The 12,957-nt window shown below is 42.0% G+C and overlaps 6 non-coding genes across 6 annotated transcripts; all 6 read left to right on the forward strand.

Moving 5' to 3' along the window:
- The first annotated feature begins 1,155 nt into the window (after window positions 1-1,155).
- LOC127676923 (small nucleolar RNA SNORD115) lies at window positions 1,156-1,234 on the forward strand. The gene has a single exon (XR_007976330.1). It is a non-coding gene; the product is annotated as a small nucleolar RNA SNORD115 (small nucleolar RNA).
- A 1,760-nt stretch (window positions 1,235-2,994) lies between these two features.
- On the forward strand, window positions 2,995-3,073 carry LOC127676891 (small nucleolar RNA SNORD115). The gene has a single exon (XR_007976300.1). It is a non-coding gene; the product is annotated as a small nucleolar RNA SNORD115 (small nucleolar RNA).
- A 1,760-nt stretch (window positions 3,074-4,833) lies between these two features.
- On the forward strand, window positions 4,834-4,912 carry LOC127676911 (small nucleolar RNA SNORD115). The gene has a single exon (XR_007976319.1). It is a non-coding gene; the product is annotated as a small nucleolar RNA SNORD115 (small nucleolar RNA).
- Window positions 4,913-6,672: 1,760 nt separating this feature from the next.
- Window positions 6,673-6,751, forward strand: LOC127676878 (small nucleolar RNA SNORD115). The gene has a single exon (XR_007976288.1). It is a non-coding gene; the product is annotated as a small nucleolar RNA SNORD115 (small nucleolar RNA).
- Window positions 6,752-8,509: 1,758 nt separating this feature from the next.
- On the forward strand, window positions 8,510-8,588 carry LOC127676908 (small nucleolar RNA SNORD115). Its single transcript, XR_007976316.1, has one exon. It is a non-coding gene; the product is annotated as a small nucleolar RNA SNORD115 (small nucleolar RNA).
- Window positions 8,589-11,340: 2,752 nt separating this feature from the next.
- On the forward strand, window positions 11,341-11,419 carry LOC127676892 (small nucleolar RNA SNORD115). The gene has a single exon (XR_007976301.1). It is a non-coding gene; the product is annotated as a small nucleolar RNA SNORD115 (small nucleolar RNA).
- The last annotated feature ends 1,538 nt before the right edge of the window (window positions 11,420-12,957 follow it).

Here is a 12,957-nt window from a genome sequence, read left to right on the forward strand (position 1 = left end):
TCCATTGCTTTGTAGAATTCTCTTTACCCATGACACTAGAGACACTGAGTACAAAGCTTTGCATTATTTTGAATGAGAGAGATGTAGTCCAGTCTGTGATCTACACTACTGCCAGTGTCCACATGAACTGCACCCAATTGGCACAAGTTTCAGCAATACAGAAATGACTATCACGCCACAGGGAAGTTGCCTTTATTTAAAAGTTGTAGCTCACTTCCTCGCCTATGGTCCCTTTCCCTACCAAATTTCCTGACCAAACATCCTTTCTACTCTGACTACAGGTCAGTGTAGAATCACTCAGAAGCTTGAGCTAATTTTCTGAGGTGGTATCAGGGCATTGTGTGTTGTTGAACCTAATGCCACTGTGACTCATGACAACATTGCTGGTAAGTTCCTTGCAGCCTTGGGAACCTGTGTTAACTGACATGGAAATCCATTAAACCTTATCACAAACGGTCCTATTGCAGTTCAAATTCCCTGTCCCCTGGGAATCTGTAAATTCCATAATTTTAGTGAGAGCATTTCCCAATGATTGCAAGTATGCAAGATAGAAGTTGAGGTGTGAGGATATAATCCCGGAACCTTGAATATGGAATACACGTGTCTCTTCCTTTAGACTCGAGATCTTGTATTGACCTTTTGTAGATGTATCCTTAGGATTCAGGAAGCTAAACCTGAGAGTTGTCCCCTACCCATAGTTACATGAAAGTGATATGTTGTGAGGAGATTTCTTACACAAGAAGCAGTAAGTCTTTGTGTAAAATGAGTGGAACTCTGTGCCATTTTTACCTCATTAAAGTGAAAGCCATGAAAATTTGTGGTACAGGCAGTGGTAGGAATCTTAGAGTCAGCTTCAAGGGGGTGCCACTGTGAATGTATTATTCACGTAGAGATTTATAACAATTTCTCTGAGGTTTAAGTTTCACATATAGGAGTGTCAACCAGGGGTTTGACAGCTTGCTCTTTCCTTTTCTAGAGAAATCATTCAAAAAACTTTCCAGGCAGGGACCCCTTGCCTCCTTTGAAGAGCTTACTTCCCTGCAAACTTACCCACTTACCTGTGACCATTCTCCATGAAAAGAAAGTGTTCCTTAACCAGGTAAGGATGTGGAGAGTAGATATAAAAGCACAAATAGCTACTGTCTCTCTACTCCTGGGTCTATGATGACAGCCGAATGTCATGAAGAGAGGTGATGACATAAAAATCAAGCTCAATAGGATTACGCTGAGGCCCAACCAGGTTTACAGAGTTCAAAGCCGTGGTCCTCTTACTATTTGGGGATCACTTGGGGACCTTTCCTGAGCTCCTCAGAGGTGCTTTTCCTGTTTCTGATGAGAGCAAACCTGGACACTCATGGTGAATCTTGGTTGTATAGCACTGCAGGCCAACAAGCACCGAGTGTAGCATTCTATTTTTGTGCAGTTGTGCGAGGACAACGCATTGCTGATGACCATTTCTTTCTACTCTTTTGCAGTCATCTGCCATGACTTCTGGAAAGCCAGAAAATCACAGATCACAGGTAAGTGGAAGTTTCCTGACTCATTCCTCCCCTTAGAAAAGACATGTCCGTAAAAGCATGGACTCAAATTCTCACTCATTCTCTAGTTTTACATTGTAGGAAAAATTTAAGCATGCATAGAAATGAGAGTTTAATTCTGAGTAAGGACGACCCTGGACACAAAATGATTAAGAGAAGTAAAATAGTTTTTGAAAAACCCAATAATATTTCACACATCATCATGAGCTGTGTCTCATGTGTAGAGGAGGATGACACATAACGAAATTTGTAGTCTCCACCAATGTTTTCTATATGGTGGCCTGGAATCATCACCCATATCCATTGCTTTGTAGAATTCTCTTTTCCCATGACAGTAGAGACACTGAGTACAGTGCTTTCCATTATTGTTGAATGAAAGAGATATAGTCCAGTCTGTGATCTACACTACTGCTGGTGTCCACATGAATTGTTCCCAATTGGCACAACATTCAGCAATATAGGAAAAACTATCACGCAACAGGGAAGTTGCCTTTATTTAAAAGTTGTAGCTCACTTCCTCGCCTATGGTCCCTTTTCCCACCAAATTTCCTCCCCAAACATCCTTTCTACTCTGACTACAGGTCAGTGTATAATCACCCAGAAGCTTGATCCATTTTTCTGAGGTGGTATTAGGGCAATCTGTGTGCTGTTGAACCTAATGCCACTGTGACTCATGACAACATTGCTGGCAAGTTCCTTGTAATCTTGGGAACCTGTGTTAACTGACATGGAAATCCATTAAACCTTATCACAAACGGACCTGTTGCAGTCCAAATTCCCTGTCCCCAGGGAATCTGTAAATTCCATAATTTTAGTGAGAGCATTTCCCAATGATTGCAAGTATGCAAGATAGACCTTCAGGGTAGAGGATATGATCCCTGCACCTTGAATATGGAATACACGTGTCTCTTTCTTTAGACTCGAGATCCTGTATTGACCTTTTGTAGACCTATCCTTAGGATTCAGGGACTTCAGCCTGAGAGTTGTCCCCTACGCATAGTTACATGAAAGTGATACGTTTTGAGGAGATTGCTTCCACAAGAAGCAGTAAGTCTTCGTGTGAAATGAGTTTAACTCTGTGCCATTTTTACCTCATAAAGTGAAAGCCATGAAAATTTGTGATACAGGCAGTGGTAGGAATCTTAGAGTCAGCTTCACGGGGGTGCCACTGTGAAGGTATTATTCATGTAGAGATTTCCTACAATTTCTCTGAGGATTAAGTTTCATGTATAGGAGTGTCAACCAGGGGTTTGACAGCTTGCTCTTTCCTCCTCTAGAGAAATCATTCAACAAACTTTCCAGGCAGGGACCCCTTGCCTCCTTTGAAGAGCTTTCTACCCTGCAAACTTACCCACTTACCTGTGACCATTCTCAACGCCGAGAAAGTGTTCCTTAGCCAGGTAAGGATGTGGAGAGTAGATATAAAAGCACAAATAGCTACTGTCTCTCTACATCTGGGTCTATGATGACAGCTCAATGTCATGAAGAGAGGTGATGACATAAAAATCATGCTCAATAGGATTACGCTGAGGCCCAACCAGGTTTACAGAGTTCAAAGCCGTGGTCCTCTTACTATTTGGGGATCACTTGGGGACCTTTCCTGAGGTCCTCAGAGGTGCTTTTCCTGTTTCTGATGAGAGCAAACCTGGACACTCATGGTGAAGCTTGGTTGGATAGCAGTGCAGGCCAACAAGCACCGAGTGTAGCATTCTATTTTTGTGCAATTGTGCGAGGACAACACATTGCTGATGACCATTTCTTTCTACTCTTTTGCAGTCATCTGCCATGCCTTCTGGGAAGCCAGAAAATCACAGATCACAGGTAAGTGGAAGTTTCCTGACTTATTCCTCCCCTTAGAAAAGACATGTCCGTAAGAGCATGGACTCAAATTCTCACTCATTCTCCAGTTTTATATTGTAGGAAAAATTTAAGCATGCATAGAAAAGAGAGTTTAATTCTGAGTAAGGACCACCCTGGACACAAAATGATTAACAGAAGTAAAATAATTTTTGAAAAACCCAATAATATTTCACACATCATCATGAGCTGTGTCTCAAGTGTAGAGGAGGATGACACATAACCAAAATTGTTGTCTCCACCAATGTTTTCTATATGGTGGCCAGGAATCATCACCCATATCCATTGCTTTGTAGAATTCTCTTTTCCCATGACACTAGAGACACTGAGTACAGTGCTTTCCCTTATTGTTGAATGAAAGAGATATAGTCCAGTCTGTGATCTACACTACTGCTGGTGTCCACATGAATTGTTCCCAATTGGCACAACTTTCAGCAATATAGGAAAAACTATCACGCAACAGGGAAGTTGCCTTTATTTAAAAGTTGTAGCTCACTTCCTCGCCTATGGTCCCTTTTCCTACCAAATTTCCTCCCCAAACATCCTTTCTTCTCTGACTGCCGGTCAGTGTAGAATCACCCAGAAGCTTGAGCTAATTTTCTGAGGTGGTATCAGGGCAAACTGTGTGCTGTTGAACCTAATGCCACTGTGACTCATGACAACATTGCTGGCAAGTTCCTTGCAACATTGTGAACCTGTGTTAACTGACATGGAAATCCATTAAACGTTATCACAAACGGATCTATTGCAGTCCAAATTCCCTGTCCCCTGGGAATCTGTAAATTCCATGATTTTATTGAGAGCATTTCCCAATGATTGCAAGTATGCAAGATAGACCTTGAGGGTAGAGGATATGATCCCTGCACCTTGAATATGGAATACACGTGTCTCTTTCTTTAGACTCGAGATCCTGTATTGACCTTTTGTAGACCTATCCTTAGGATTCAGGGGCTTCAGCCTGAGAGTTGTCCCCTACGCATAGTTACATGAAAGTGATACGTTTTCAGGAGATTGCTTCCACAAGAAGCAGTAAGTCTTCGTGTGAAATGAGTGGAACTCTGTGCCATTTTTACCTCATAAAGTGAAAGCCATGAAAATTTGTGGTACAGGCAGTGGTAGGAATCTTAGAGTCAGCTTCACGGGGGTGCCACTGTGAAGGTATTATTCATGTAGAGATTTCCTACAATTTCTCTGAGGATTAAGTTTCATGTATAGGAGTGTCAACCAGGGGTTTGACAGCTTGCTCTTTCCTCCTCTAGAGAAATCATTCAACAAACTTTCCAGGCAGGGACCCCTTGCCTCCTTTGAAGAGCTTTCTACCCTGCAAACTTACCCACTTATCTGTGACCATTCTCAACGCCATGTAAGTGTTCCTTAGCCAGGTAAGGATGTGGATAGCAGATATAAAAGCACAAATAGATACTGTCTCTCTACTCCTGGGTCTATGAAGACAGCCCAATGTCATGAAGAGAGGTGATGACATAAAAATCATGCTCAATAGGATTACGCTGAGGCCCAACCAGGTGTACAGAGTTCAAAGCCGTGGTCCTCTTACTATTTGGGGATCACTTGGGGACCTTTCCTGAGGTCCTCAGAGGCGCTTTTCCTGTGTCTGATGAAAGCTAACCTGGACACTCATGGTGAAGCTTGGATGGCTAGCAGTGCAGGCCAAAAATCACCGAGTGTAGCATTCTATTTTTGTGCAAGCGTGCGAGGACAACACATTGCTGATGACCATTTCTTTCTATTCTTTTGCAGTCATCTGCCATGCCTTCTTGGAAGCCAGAGAATCACAGATCACAGGTACGTGGAAGTTTCCTGACTCATGGCTTCCCTTAGAAAAGACATGTCGCTAAGAGCTTGGACTCAAATTCTCACTCATTCTCCAGGTTTACATTGTAGGGAAAACTTAAGCATGCATAGAAAAGAGAGTTTAATTCTGAGTAAGGACCACCCTGGACACAAAATAATTAAGAAAATTAAAATAATTTCTGAAAAACTCAATAACATTTCACACATCATCGTGAGCTGTGTCTCATGTGTAGAGGAGGATGACACATACCCAAATTTGTAGTCTCCAACAATGTTTTCTAAATGGTGGCCAGGGATCATCACCCATATCCCTGGCTTTGTAGAATTCTCTTTTCCCGTGACACTAGACACACTGAGTACAAAGCTTTGCCTTATTTTGAATGAGAGAGATGTAGTCCAGTCTGTGATCTAGACTACTGCCAGTGTACACATGAACTGCATCCAATTGGCACACCTTTCAGCAATACAGGAATTACTATCACGCAACACGGAAGTTGCCTTTATTTAAAAGTTGTAGCTCACTTCCTCGCCTATGGTCCCTTTTCCTACCAGATTTCCTCCCCAAATATCCTTTCTACTCTGACTACAGGTCAGTGTAGAATCACCCAGAAGCTTGAGCTGATTTTTTGAGGTGGTTTCAGGGCAATCTGTGTGTTGTTGAATCTAATGACACCGTGACTCATGACAACATTGCTGGCAAGTTCGTTGCAAGCTTGGGAAACTGTGTTAACTGTCATGGAAATCCATTAAGCCTTATCACAAAGGGACCTATTGCAATTCAATTTCCCTGTCCCCTGGGAATCTGTAAATTCCATAATTTTTGTGAGAGCATTTCCCAATGATTGCAAGTATGCAAGATAGTCCTTGAGGTGGGAGGATATGATACTGGAACCTTGAATATGGAATACACGTGTCTCTTCCTTTAGACTCGAGATCCTGTATTGACCTTTTGTAGACCTATCCTTAGGATTCAGGAAGCTCAACCTGAGAGTTGTCCCCTACCCATAGTGACATGAAAGTGATATGTTGTGAGGAGATTTCTTCCACAAGAAGCAGTAAGTCTTCCTGTGAAATGAGTGGAACTCTGTGCCATTTTTACCTCATTAAAGTGAAAGCCATGAAAATTTGTGGTACAGGCAGTGGTAGGAATCTTAGAGTCAGCTTCACGAGGGTGCCACTGTGAAGGTATTATTCATGTAGAGATTTCCTACAATTTCTCTGAGGTTTAAGTTTCATGTATAGGAGTGTCAACCAGGGGTTTGACAGCTTGCTCTTTCCTCCTCTAGAGAAATCATTCAACAAACTTTCCAGGCAGGGACCCCTTGCCTCCTTTGAAGAGCTTTCTACCCTGCAAACTTACCCACTTACCTGTGACCATTCTCAACGCCGAGAAAGTGTTCCTTAGCCAGGTAAGGATGTGGATAGCAGATATAAAAGCACAAAGAGCTACTGTCTCTCTACTCCTGGGTCTATGATGACAGCCCAATGTCATGAAGAGAGGTGATGACATAAAAATCATGCTCAATAGGATTACGCTGAGGCCCAACCAGGTTTACAGAGTTCAAAGCCGTGGTCCTCTTACTATTTGGGGATCACTTGGGGACCTTTCCTGAGGTCCTCAGAGGCGCTTTTCCTGTTTCTGATGAAAGAAAACCTGGACACTCATGGTGAAGCTTGGTTGGATAGCAGTGCAGGCCAACAAGCACCGAGTGTAGCATTCTGTTTTTGTGCAAGTGTGTGAGGACAACACATTGCTGATGACCATTTCTTTCTACTCTTTGCAGTCATCTGCCATGCCTTCTTGGAAGCCAGAAAATCACAGATCACAGGTAAGTGGAAATTTCTTGACTCATTACTTCCCTTAGAAAAGGCATGTCGGTAAGAGCATGGACTCAAATTCTCACACAGTCTCCAGTTTTACATTGTAGGAAAAATTTAAGCATGCATAGAAAAGAGAGTTTAATTCTGAGTAAGGACCACCCTGGACACTAAATGATTAAGAGAAGTAAAATAATTTCTGAAAAACCCAATAATATTTCACACATAATCATGAGCTGTGTCTCATGTGTAGAGGAGGATGACACATACCGAAATTTGTAGTCTCCAACAATGTTTTCTATATGGTGGCCAGGAATCATCACCCATATCCATTGCTTTGTAGAATACACTTTTCCCATGACACTAGAGACACTGAGTACAGAGCTTTGCCTTATTGTTGAATGAAAGAGATATAGTCCAGTCTGTGATCTACACTACTGCTGGTGTCCACATGAATTGCTCCCAATTGGCACAACTTTCAGCAATATAGGAAAAACTATCACGCAACAGGGAAGTTGCCTTTATTTAAAAGTTGTAGCTCACTTCCTCGCCTATGGTCCCTTTCCCTATCAAATTTCCTGCCCAAACATCCTTTCTACTCTAACTACAGGTCAGTGTAGAATCACTCAGAAGCTTGAGCTAATTTTCTGAGGTGGTATCAGGGCATTGTGTGTTGTTGAACCTAATGCCACTGTGACTCATGACAACATTGCTGGCAAGTTCCTTGCAGCCTTGGGAACCTGTGTTAACTGACATGGAAATCCATTAAACCTTATCACAAACGGTCCTATTGCAGTTCAAATTCTCTGTCCCCTGGGAATCTCTAAATTCCATAATTTTAGTGAGAGCATTTCCCAATGATTGCAAGTATGCAAGATAGACCGTGAGGTGAGAGGATATGATCCCAGAACCTTGAATATGGTATACACGTGTCTCTTCCTTTAGACTCGAGATCCTGTATTGACCTTTTGTAGAAGTATCCTTAGGATTCAGGAAGCTAAACCTGAGAGTTGTTCCCTACCCATAGTTACATGAAAGTGATATGTTGTGAGGTGATTTCTTACACAAGAAGCAGTAAGTCTTTGTGTAAAATGAGTGGAACTCTGTGCCATTTTTACCTCATTACAGTGAAAGCCATGAAAATTTGTGGTACAGGCAGTGGTAGGAATCTTAGAGTCAGCTTCAAGGGGGTGCCACTGTGAATGTATTATTCACGTAGAGATTTACAACGATTTCTCTGAGGTTTAAGTTTCACGTATAGGAGTGTCAACCAGGGGTTTGACAGCTTGCTCTTTCCTTTCCCAGAGAAATCATTCAAAAAACTTTCCAGGCAGGGATCCCTTGCCTCCTTTGAAGAGCTTTCTACCCTGCAAACTTTCCCACTTTCCTGTGACCATTCTCAATGCCAAGAAAGTGTTCCTTAACCAGGTAAGGATGTGGAGAGTAGATATAAAAGCACAAATAGCTACTGTCTCTCTACTCCTGGGTCTATGATGACAGCCGAATATCATGAAGAGAGGTGATGACATAAAAATCATGCTCAATAGGATTACGCTGAGGCCCAACCAGGTTTACAAGTTCAAAGCCGTGGTCCTCTTACTATTTGGGGATCACTTGGGGACCTTTCCTGAGGTCCTCAGAGGCGCTTTTCCTGTTTCTGATGAGAGCAAACCTGGACACTCATGGTGAAGCTTGGTTGGATAGCAGTGCAGGCCAACAAGCACCGAGTGTAGCATTCTATTTTTGTGCAATTGTGTGAGGACGACATATTACTGATGACCATTTCTTTCTACTCTTTTGCAGTCATCTGCCATGACTTCTGGGAAGCCAGAAAATCACAGATCACAGGTAAGTGGAAGTTTCCTGACTCATTTCTCCCCTTAGAACAGCCATGTCCGTAAGAGCATGGGCTCAAATTCTCACTCATTCTCCAGTTTTACATTGTCGGAAAAATTTAAGCATGCATAGTATGCTAGTAACCGCAGCTCATATTTTATTCCTCAAAAAGTACAAATAAAATCTTTTACCTACTTCAACACAGAAATATATTTCTAATGGCTAAGATTAAAAATTCAGGAGACAGCAGGTGTTGGAGAGGGTGTGGAGAAAGAGGAACACTCCTCCACTGCTGGAGGGGTTGCAAATTGGTACAACCACTCTGGAAATCAGTCTGGCGGTTCCTCCGAAAACAGGGCACCTCACTTCCAGAAGATCCTGCTATAACACTCCTGGGCATATACCCAGAGGATTCCCCACCATGTAATAAGGATACATGCTCTACTATGTTCATAGCAGCCCTGTTTATAATTGCCAGATGCTGGAAAGAACCCAGGTATCCCTCAACAGAAGAGTGGATGCAAAAAAATGTGGTATGTCTACACAATGGAGTACTATTCAGCCATTAGAAACAATGAATTCATGAAATTCTTAGGCAAATGGATGGAGCTAGAGAACATCATAATAAGTGAGGTAACCCAGACTCAAAAGGTGAATCATGGTATGCACTCACTAATAAGTGGATATTAACCTAGAAAACTGGAATACCCAAAACATAATCCACACATCAAATGAGATACAAGAAGAAAGGAGGAGTGGTCCCTGGATTTGGAAAGACTCAGTGAAACAGTATTCGGCAAAACCAGAACGGGGAACTGGGAAGGGGTGGGAGGGAGGACAGGGGAAGAGAAGGGGGCTTATGGGACTTTCGGAGAGTGGGGGGGGGGGGCTAGAAAAGGGGAAATCACTTGAAATGTAAATAAATTATATCGAATAAAAAAAATTAAAAAAAATTACTACCAACTTTGTAAACATTAAAATAGAAGCAATAAAGATGTGAAATTCCACACACAAAAAAAAAAAAAAAAAAGAAAAGAAAAGAAAAAACATGTCCCTAAGATCATGGACTCAAAATCTAACTCATTCTCCAGGTTTACATTGTATGGAAAATTTAAGCATGCATAGAAAAGGGAGTTTAATTCTGAGTAAGGACCACCTTGGACACAAAATGATTAAGAGAATTATAATAATTTCTGAAAAACCCAATAACATTTCACACATCATCGTGAGCTGTGTCTCATGTGTAGAGGAGGATGACACATAACCAAATTTGTAGTCTCCAACAATGTTTTCTAAATGGTGGCCAGGGATCATCACCCATATCCATGGCTTTGTAGAATTCTCTTTTCCCGTGACACTAGACACACTGAGTACAAAGCTTTGCCTTATTTTGAATGAGAGAGATGTAGTCCAGTCTGTGATCTACACTACTGCCAGTGTCCACATGAATTGCTCCCGATTGGCACACCTTTCAGCAAGATAGGAATAACTATCACGCAACAGGGAAGTTGCCTTTATTTAAAAGTTGTAGCTCACTTCCTCGCCTATGGTCCCTTTTCCTACCAGATTTCCTCCCCAAACATCCTTTCTACTCTGACTACAGGTCAGTGTAGAATCACGCAGAAGCTTGAGCTGATTTTTTGAGGTGGTTTCAGGGCAATCTGTGTGTTGTTGAATCTAATGACACTGTGACTCATGACAACATTGCTGGCAAGTTCATTGCAACCTTGGGAACCTGTGTTAACTGACATGGAAATCCATTAAGCCTTATCACAAAGGAACCTATTGCAGTTCAAATTCCCTGTCCCCTGGGAATCTGTAAATTCCATAATTTTTGTGAGAGCATTTCCAAATGACTGCAAGTATGCAAGATAGTCCGTGAGGTGGGAGGATATGATACTGGAACCTTGAATATGGAATACACGTGTCTCTTCCTTTAGACTCGAGATCCTGTATTGACCCCTTGTAGACCTATCCTTAGGATTCAGGAAGCTCAACCTGAGAGTTGTCCCCTACCCATAGTGACATGAAAGTGATATGTTGTGAGGAGATTTCTTACACAAGAAGCAGTAAGTCTTCGTGTGAAATAAGTGGAACTCTGTGCCATTTTTACCTCATTAAAGTGAAAGCCATGAAAATTTGTGGTACAGGCAGTGGTAGGAATCTTAGAGTCAGCTTCACGAGGGTTCCACTGTGAAGGTATTATTCATGTAGAGATTTCCTACAATTTCTCTGATGTTTAAGTTTCATGTATAGGAGTGTCAACCAGGGGTTTGACAGCTTGCTCTTTCCTCCTCTAGAGAAATCATTCAACAAACTTTCCAGGCAGGGACCCCTTGCCTCCTTTGAAGAGCTTTCTACCCTGCAAACTTACCCACTTAACTGTGACCATTCTCAACGCCGAGAAAGTGTTCCTTAGCCAGGTAAGGATGTGGATAGCAGAAATAAAAGCACAAATAGCTACTGTCTCTCTACTCCTGGGTCTATGATGACAGCTCAATGTCATGAAGAGAGGTGATGACATAAAAATCATGCTCAATAGGATTACGCTGAGGCCCAACCAGGTTTACAGAGTTCAAAGCCGTGGTCCTCTTACTATTTGGGGATCACTTGGGGACCTTTCCTGAGGTCCTCAGAAGAGCTTTTCCTGTTTCTGATGAAAGCAAACCTGGACACTCATGGTGAAGTTTGGTTGGATAGCACTGCAGGCCAACAAGCACCGAGTGTAGCATTCTATTTTTGCGCAAGTGTGTGAGGACAACACATTGCTGATGACCATTTCTTTCTACTCTTTGCAGTCATCTGCCATGCCTTCATGGAAGCCAGAAAATCATAGATCACAGGTAAGTGGAAATTCCTTGACTCATTCCTTCCTTAGAAAAGACATGTCAGTAAGAGCATGGACTCAAATTCTCACTCATTCTCAAGTTTTACATTGTAGGAAAAATTTAAGCATGCATAGAAAAGAGAGTTTAATTCTAAGAAAGGACCACCCTGGACACAAAATGATTAAGAGAAGTAAAATAATAAGTGAAAAACCCAATAATATTTCACACATAATCATGAGCTGTTTCTCATGTGTAGCGGAGGATGACACATACACAAATTTGTAGTCTCCACCAATGTTTTCTATATGGTGGCCAAGAATCATCACCCATATCCATTGCTTTGTAGAATTCTCTTCTCCCATGACACTAGAGACACTGAGTACAGAGCGTTGCCTTATTGTTTAATGAAAGAGATATAGTCCACATGAATTGTTCCCAATTGGCACACCTTTCAGCAATATAGGAAAAACTATCACGCAAGAGGGAAGTTGCCTTTATTTAAAAGTTGTAGCTCACTTCCTCGCCTATGGTCCCTTTTTCCTACCAAATTCCTCCCCAAACATCCTTTCTACTCTGACTACAGGTCAGTGTAGAATCACCCAGAAGCTTGAGCTAATTTTCTGAGGTGGTATCAGGGCAATCTGTGTGTTGTAGAACCTAATGCCACTGTGAGTCATGGCAACATTGCTGGCAAGTTCCTTGCATCCTTGGGAACCTGTGTTAACTGACATGGAAATCCATTAAACCTTATCACAAACGGACCTATTGCAGTCCAAATTCCCTGTCCCCTGGGAATCTGTAAATTCCATAATTTTAGTGAGAGCATTTCCCAGTGATTGCAAGTATGCAAGATAGACCTTGATTTGGGAGGATATGGTCCCGGAACCTTGGATATGGAATACACTTGTCTCTTTCTTTAGACTCGAGGTCCTGTATTGACCTTTCGTAGACCTATCCTTAGAATTCAGGGGCTTCAACCTGAGAGTTGTCCCCTACGCATAGTTACATGAAAGTGATACGTTGTGAGGAGATTGCTTCCACAAGAAGCAGTAAGACTTCGTGTGAAATGAGTGGAACTCTGTGCCATTTTTACCTCATAAAGTGAAAGCCATGAAAATTTGTGGTACAGGCAGTGGTAGGAATCTTAGAGTCAGCTTCACAGGGGTGCCACTGTGAAGTTATTATTCATGTAGTGATTTCCTATAATTTCTCTGTGGTTTATGTTTCATGTATAGGAGTGTCAACCAGCGGTTTGACAGCTTGCTCTT

The sequence above is a fragment of the Apodemus sylvaticus genome, chromosome 1 (genome assembly GCF_947179515.1).
Source record: "Apodemus sylvaticus chromosome 1, mApoSyl1.1, whole genome shotgun sequence".
In the NCBI taxonomy this organism is placed as follows: Eukaryota; Metazoa; Chordata; class Mammalia; order Rodentia; family Muridae; genus Apodemus; species Apodemus sylvaticus.